At 41.4% G+C, this 7,528-nt stretch overlaps 3 non-coding genes across 3 annotated transcripts; all 3 read right to left on the bottom strand.

Moving 5' to 3' along the window:
• Positions 1–343: 343 nt before the first annotated feature.
• LOC126993041 (U5 spliceosomal RNA) lies at positions 344–459 on the bottom strand. The gene has a single exon (XR_007747274.1). It is a non-coding gene; the product is annotated as a U5 spliceosomal RNA (small nuclear RNA).
• A 2,212-nt stretch (positions 460–2,671) lies between these two features.
• Positions 2,672–2,834, bottom strand: LOC126993043 (U1 spliceosomal RNA). Its single transcript, XR_007747276.1, has one exon. It is a non-coding gene; the product is annotated as a U1 spliceosomal RNA (small nuclear RNA).
• A 1,181-nt stretch (positions 2,835–4,015) lies between these two features.
• On the bottom strand, positions 4,016–4,208 carry LOC126993029 (U2 spliceosomal RNA). Its single transcript, XR_007747265.1, has one exon. It is a non-coding gene; the product is annotated as a U2 spliceosomal RNA (small nuclear RNA).
• Positions 4,209–7,528: the final 3,320 nt, after the last annotated feature.

The raw sequence follows: 7,528 nt of genomic DNA, 5'->3' as shown, positions 1-7,528 counted from the left end.
TCAGTGTTATAAGTGTGTAAAATATATCAATTACTATGCGTATTCACATTGCAGGCAATATAAGGCCCTTATCACACGTTGCCCATCTAATGTGGCCCTGCCACCCAAAAAGGTTGAGCACCACTGCTTTAGATAACACTTCAAACCTTTTATTTTACCCTTGGCTACTTTTCAATTGTTTATTTAAATTGATTTACATATAAATACGAAGAATAAAAAAAAAAAAGAATAAAACCTCAAAAATTACCCCCCCCCCAAAAAAAAAAAAAAAGTGGGTTGGGTGATGTTTTTTTTTCAACCCTGCACACGGATGATAATTCGTATATAATCATGGCGTAATACTAGGCCCACTAGGTGGGCCAAGAAAAAATTATGTAAGACTCATTGAGTTGTTCCCCTCCACGGAAATCTTTAGTAAAAGGCGAAAGATTTATGCGTTTTGAAGGGAAACCAGAGTTGCCACAACGCAGCAGAATCTCCGCCAAACTGTCTCGCGCTGAACACCAACAGCCGGGTCACATCCGAGCTAGAAGGCCGCGGCGCCTACTGCACATGCTGGCCTGTTGTCCAGGCGCATAGTGGCACTGTTTACTGTTGGACGTCATTTCCCGACACACTGACGGAAGCGGCTAATTCGTCATCAAGACAACAGGCGCGCCCTTCATGCCCGCAAACCCTCCGCCACTCCAGCCACCCGCTGTTATACACAACTACGGTCTCAACATGCAGGCCATACTTCAGGTGGAGGGTTTTATTGTTGTTGTTTCATTAGTAGTTATCTATTATAAGACGGTCTATCAGAAAAAAAAATAATAATAATACACGAGACTGGGGGTTCCAGAGAAAATTAGACACTCGTACTATCAATAACATATAATTAAATCTGGATCTGGTTAATAATGCGCAGGGCACCTGTATGGTGCATAACACGCATATTTGTTGGCTGTTGGGGGGACGGGGGAGCCGAGTGTGCAGGGGAGGGAAGTGAATCAAGTGTAATTGTTAGTGTTGGTGTGTTGTGGTGACAAGTGAGTATGTATTTGTTTTTTGAATGAGTCTATTGTATCGCAGTCTAAAATCTGTTGAGGGAGGCTGTTCCAGTCACGTATGGTGCGTGGAAAGTATGAGTGTTTGTATGCGTCAGTGTTATAGTGTGATATGTTTGGTATTTATGGATGTGTGTGTTACGAGTACGTTGACTGTTTGCCTTGTGTAGGTATGTTTGTGGGTCAATGTCAATGTGAGTGTTTGTGATCTTGTACATAAGTGTGCTCATCCCCCAAAATGATATAAGCGCTCCGTGAAACTACTGAACTTCGTGTAGCAAAACATGCCGGTTGAATACAAGAAGCCGTAAAAAGGAAAACGATATTGATTGCCATAATGAGATGATTGACATAATGAGAGACTGTTGGTGGAGACTGTCGCGAGGCAAATTCAATTTGTGCGTGCGCTCATCGACATGATTGTACATGTACTATGTAAGATGAAAAAAAAAATAATAATAATAATAATAATAATAATAAGTGTGTGTGTTAAACTTTCTGAAATTGTCTTTGGCGAACCATTTCAATAGTAATTCTCTATTTCTTCCTTTCTTACTCTCTTCCTGTTTTCCTATCTTTATTTCTTCTTTCCTTTCTCTTTCTCCTTTTTCTCTTTCTCCTTCATTCGTGTTTCTTTTTCTTTTTTCTTCCTCTTTTTTTTCTTTTTATCTTTCTCTTTACTTTCTTTGTTTCTTTCTCCCTTTTCTCTTTTTCATTCTTCTTCCTTCTTTCTCTCTTTCATTCTTCTTCTATCTTTCAACCTTTTCTCTCTTTCATTTTTCCTTTTTCTTCCTTTCCCTTTTTTTTCTCTATTTCTCCTTTATTTATTTATTTATCTTTCATTTTTTCTTTTTCTTTCTCTCTTTATTTTGCTTTCTTTATTTCCGTTTTCTTCCTTTCTTTCTCGCATTCTTCTTCTCTTTTTTCTTTTTCTCTTTCTCCTTCCTTCTCTCTTTGTTTGTTTCTTTCTCTCTTTATGTCATTCTTGACATCCCTTTTCTTTCTCTTTCATTCTTCTTCTCTTTATTTCCTTATTTCTTGCTTTTTCCCTTTCACTTTCTCCTTTCTTCCTTTCATTCTTCACATACGCAGGATATTTTGAGGAGGGAGGGAGGAGAGGAGGATGGGGATAGATGGGGGAGGAGGGGAGATCATTATGGAAAGGAACGCGCTCTCTCTCCCGCCATTCTGCCAAATCAACCTTCGTACATGCGTCTCTCTCTTATTTCCCATCCATGTGCTATTTGAAAGTGATATTTTATATATTCTGTATATAGTAAAGGAAGCTACATAGTACAATGAGTGTCGATGTTTAGGATTATATATAACAACGATTTGTATACATTCTGACATGTGGCAGCGAATTTTTCCCATGTTGCCACGTTGTGGTGGCTGTGAGACATCGACTCGGTGACTTCAATAAGCGCGACGATGCTGTTGGAACTAGACAAGGGGATAAGAATAAATTTACTACTACTACCCCAACTTTACCCTGCTTTCTGACATGGTGGCATGATACATCAGTAGGTTCAGGCGAATTTATCCTATTATCTCCTGGAGATGCTGAGTAGACTGCATCTGCCCGCCGACCTATGCTTCCATACAACATACCATCATGGGGTTATTAGGGGGATGCGCGAACGCAATCCCCCGCTATCAAAAATTTCGCACTCGAGTTAACCACATTTGGGTTAATCGCAGGGGTCAGCACCGCCGGAGTGCAATGGCGGGCCTCGCCCTGGGAAAACCGCCTTTATGATCACGGTATCTCCTGTGCCAGGTAAGTATGCTTTCCGCAACAACCCCGCCACCCACATCACCACAGGCTCCACACGCGCGCTCCACAAACTCTTTCTTATGAACAAGTAAGTTATTTTTTAATCACTAAGCCGCACGCTACTATCCTTAGAATAATAGCAAAATTCAGATTTTTATAACTTTCACAAACATTAAAAACCTCTGCAAGTGAGTACATGAATTAATAATGTAAAAAGAGTTCCAAGGGCCAAGTGAGGCCCGCTGCCTGCCTGCACGCCCTCTACCGCCAGAACAAACCAACACAGGTTTATCATCCCGACATTTAATTCGCGTCTCAAACAAGATTCCCGATAATATACTCCTTAAACGACCATCAAGTGAAACTGTTAATTGGAAAATCATATATATGAGTCTAAATCTACCATAGGCGAACTTTACTCGTGATGAAAAATAACAAAGCATTTAGTTAAGAATACCATGAAGTTCATGACAGGACAGAAAACCTTTGAGGAGAGACTTAACTACTGGTAAATATTTCCAAAGGAACTTAACTGCTGATAAAGAAGAGATCATATTTGAACATTTGAGCTAAATGTAGTGTGATGGGAGTCAGTGTGAACACCGAAATCATTCTTGTATCCAGTATGAGTGAAACATACGGAGGAATCACCACTCGAAAAAGGAAAAGCCCTTTTTCTTTTTTTTATGCACCGTTTGTTGGTTGGTGTAACAAGTTCGCAGACTGGCATCGCAGCGTCGGACTCACAAAGTTACCACAGGCCAGCGTGGACGGTGACTGATAGTCCAGATTGATACATGCTTATTGTAGATTTTTTCTCTACCATCCTAGCTATTGCCCACAGGATATAAAGAGTGCAGTGGTGAGGCGTCTTTCGGAGTCATGAAAGTATTTTTCATCAATCAATGAAAAGTATTCATGAATACTTTTGAAGAGTAATCAAAATCGAATTACTCGGTTTGCAGAAAGTATACTCGGTTCCCCCATCCCTACTAGTCATATCACACAACACGCTATGCTCCCTGCAGAAGACTGTGTTGCGGCATGTGGTCAGTGTGGAGGAGGAGCGTTCTGCATCACCTCCAGGAGCCGTGACGAAGCCTTCAGAGCCCGTCAGAGCACGATGGCGGCCGATACCCAAGAACACTGCCTCACAGTATAGCAACTATCATGAGAGTTTATTCCTCCCCTGAGGGAGTGGACCGATCCCGGAGGTACTGCAATACCGGGCCGATCCGCGGCAAAGGTGGAGCAAGCCCCTAGCACTTCGCCATAGTCCAAAAATCAGATTAATATCGTAGATCCCACATGGGGATCGTATCAGATATTAAGCTGATAAGAACAGATACTACACTTTGATCTTAGCCAAAAGGCCGAGAAGCGATGCCGCCCACCAACCGAACGCCCCCTTTACCGCCGCCAGCTACACACACGCTCACCACAAAATATTCCTCATGTTCGAGACTGATACACTGCAGACACCGGCCTGAGCGCTGCTACCCTACGCCTAAAATAAAAATTCATATTTGGGGTATTGTCAGAAAAAGTTAAACAAACCCCACATGAGTGCTCAAGACACCCAATACCGTCTAAAGACCCGTTACACGAGCACTACATAGCACAATCAATAGGTAAATAATATATATGTTTGTGAGTAATACCCACTTTAATCGTGACGAAAAATGAAAACTTTTTAGTTGAGAATACCATTGAGTTACTTAATAGACAAAACTTTTGAAAGAGTAACTGAACATTTAGGGGGATTCAACGATGGTCTAAAGGAGCAGGAGTAATTAATTTGGCAAGTCACATTATAGTTCATCAGTCTGCGAAAAGAAACTCATCACAGTTGAAAACCATGAATTCTGTGCAACAGTGGTGGCGCGGAATATATTTATGTGTATTCTATAGCTAGCTGCTTCGATCATGTACCAGCAGATGTCTTATCATCTGTAAACCTTGCCCCTTCTGCTTTATCTCGAGCAGGTACTATGGCTATTAGAAAATAAGAAAAATATTAATTTCACAAATTCATATGGCATGAACAATTTTCAACTCTGGCAACATCAAATGACAACTTGACAGGTGTCTCTTAACACTACATCTAATCTATGTTCCTGATTGATTGATAGATTATTGTTGCAGGTAAACAACAAGGGAGAAGGGAGGAACATGCCATCCCTACCCCCAGGCAGGACAGAGTGAGATTATACAACTATTAATACATGTGTAGGTAGCACCATGAAATTAAAAAGATACAATGGTAGGAAGGAAAGCACAACAAGGGAGGGGGCAGTACCTCCCCCTGGACAATAAGACAATAAAATGTGGGGACGGAGAACATTGCCCAAGCACTAGATGGGAATGAATACAGAGATAGAGTAAATACCTACTATGAAAATCAGAGCCAGCGTAACACTGTTTTTTGTTAATAACTTTTTAACAAAGCGTCGCATAGAGATGACGTTTTCCCAGGGTATGTTTTACACACTACCTAATTCTTGCCAATATGCTTTAGTACCGAATGTCGATCATTCAGGTCGATTATTCATAGGTGTAAAATAAGTAGGCGATTCCACAGCCGCTACACTCACCGTGATGGGTACCAACTATAGGGTTGATTTAAATCGATTTAAATCAGGAGTAAACAAAAAATCATGATTTAAATCAAAATTAAATATACCGTATTTAAAAATTATTTAAGTGTTATATCAAGAGTAAAATATCTAATGATTTAAATTATATATATATATATATATATATATATATATATATATATATATATATATATATATATATATATATATATATATATGCTCCCTACCTTATTGTATTGCTGAGACATGGACACACAGTGACTTCAAGAAGCGCGACGATGCTTTTAGCATTATACACCCCTGAGTGAAGGAGACCAACTTTACCTTGCTTTCTGGCATGGTGGCATGATACTTCGGTAGGTTCCAGTCCGGTTTAACCTTTTATCTCCTGGAGAGATGCAGAGTACACTGTACCCACCCACCCATACTACCTATAATAATGTAACATAATAAGGTTATTAGGGTGATGCGCGAACGCAATCCCCCGCTATCAAAAATTTCGCACTGGAGTTTTAACCACATTTGGGTTAATCACAGGGGTCAGCACCGCCGGAGTGCAATGGTCAAAATTTAATGAAGAGATTTTCTATTCTCTTTTTCTATTACTCTCTCTTGGTCCCACACGTCCTCTGCGTGTATCGAAACACACGAGAAATTAATCACAACAAGGAGAGGGTATTCCCCGGATTCCTGGGATTGAATCCGCGACCAGCATGACGGGAGAGCCACTCCTTACCGAGTCGGCCAAAGAGGTACCCCATTCGCTGAATGGGTTATGGGAGACTCGCTCATCAAGCCGTCGCCGCACTACAAAAAAACATTGAAAAAGCTCCGCAGGAGTGCCTATGGGACCCAATATGGTCAAAATGCGGTTTCATGGGACAAGTGAGGCCCACTACCTGTCTGCACACCCTCTACCGCCAGAGCCAACTAAGGTATATTTATATAATTCGCCTCTTAAACAAGATTTCCCAGAATCTACTCGCTAAACGAGCATTAAGTGGGGCTGTAAAAAGAATATATTTGTGTCTGAACCAACAATATTTTAACTTTACTCATGAAGAAATAAAAACAAAACATTTTAGTTGAGCATACCCTGAAGTTGCTGATGGGACAAAACTTTTGAGGAGTATCTTAGACATGTGAACATTTCCAAAGGTATTACTTGAACAAGAAAAGATGGCACTTGAAAAATGAAGTTAAATATAAAGTGATGAATCAGTAGGAACACAAAGGACACTTGTAGTATGAGCGAAGCGCAGGGAAGGAATCAGCACTTAAAGAAAAAAAATCCCTGATGCAGCTTCAAGGTTACTCTGTCTCTAGACACTCACACCTACACATCTAGCAATACCCTGAGATTAACTATACTGAGTTTGCTCTAATCGGTCAGAGACAGGCCAGTCCTCGTCGACAGACCAACTTGGACGGCTAGATTTCGATCGCCGATAGAGTCGGTCTGTCGGCACCCTTGCCTTTGGCAATGGCCCGTGCAAGGGCCTGTTTCCCCTAGTGATACTAGGGGTAAATCTTTGAAGATGCTCTAATCGGGAGGGTGATAGCGATAAGTCCAGTTCGTGATCAGGCCGTGGTGAAAAGCACACTATGGACTAATACCCGTATTGATCTGGTTTCTTCCACCCCTGGGGAAGTGAAAATGATCCCGGTGTTGCGAGAAGATCGGGCTGATTCCTGACAAAGGTGAAGCAACCTCACAGCATATGGCCCTCATCTTAGCATAATATATGTCAAGTTTCTGGCTATCCCAGACACACGAAATTACAGAGCTGATCCGTGGAAGGCAAAGCTCAAGCATTAACGCATGAATCATGCCTCCTCCATCCACCTTATAACATTATCATTATCGTTTACTGATTCCTCCCCTGGGGGAGTAGACCGATCCCGGAGTTACTGCAATACCGGGCCGATCCGCGGCAAAGGTAGAGCAAGCCCTTAGTCCAAAAATCAGATTAATATCGTAGATCCTACAATCGGGAGGGTGATAGCGATAAGTCTAGTTCGTGATCAGGCCGTGGTGAGCAACACACGATGGTCTAATACCCGTATTCATCTTGTTTTTTTTTCCACCCCCGGGGAAGTAAAAATGA

The sequence above is a fragment of the Eriocheir sinensis genome, unplaced genomic scaffold (assembly GCF_024679095.1).
Source record: "Eriocheir sinensis breed Jianghai 21 unplaced genomic scaffold, ASM2467909v1 Scaffold544, whole genome shotgun sequence".
NCBI classification, from domain to species: Eukaryota; Metazoa; Arthropoda; class Malacostraca; order Decapoda; family Varunidae; genus Eriocheir; species Eriocheir sinensis.
This window is presented reverse-complemented; position numbering and strand designations above follow the sequence as displayed.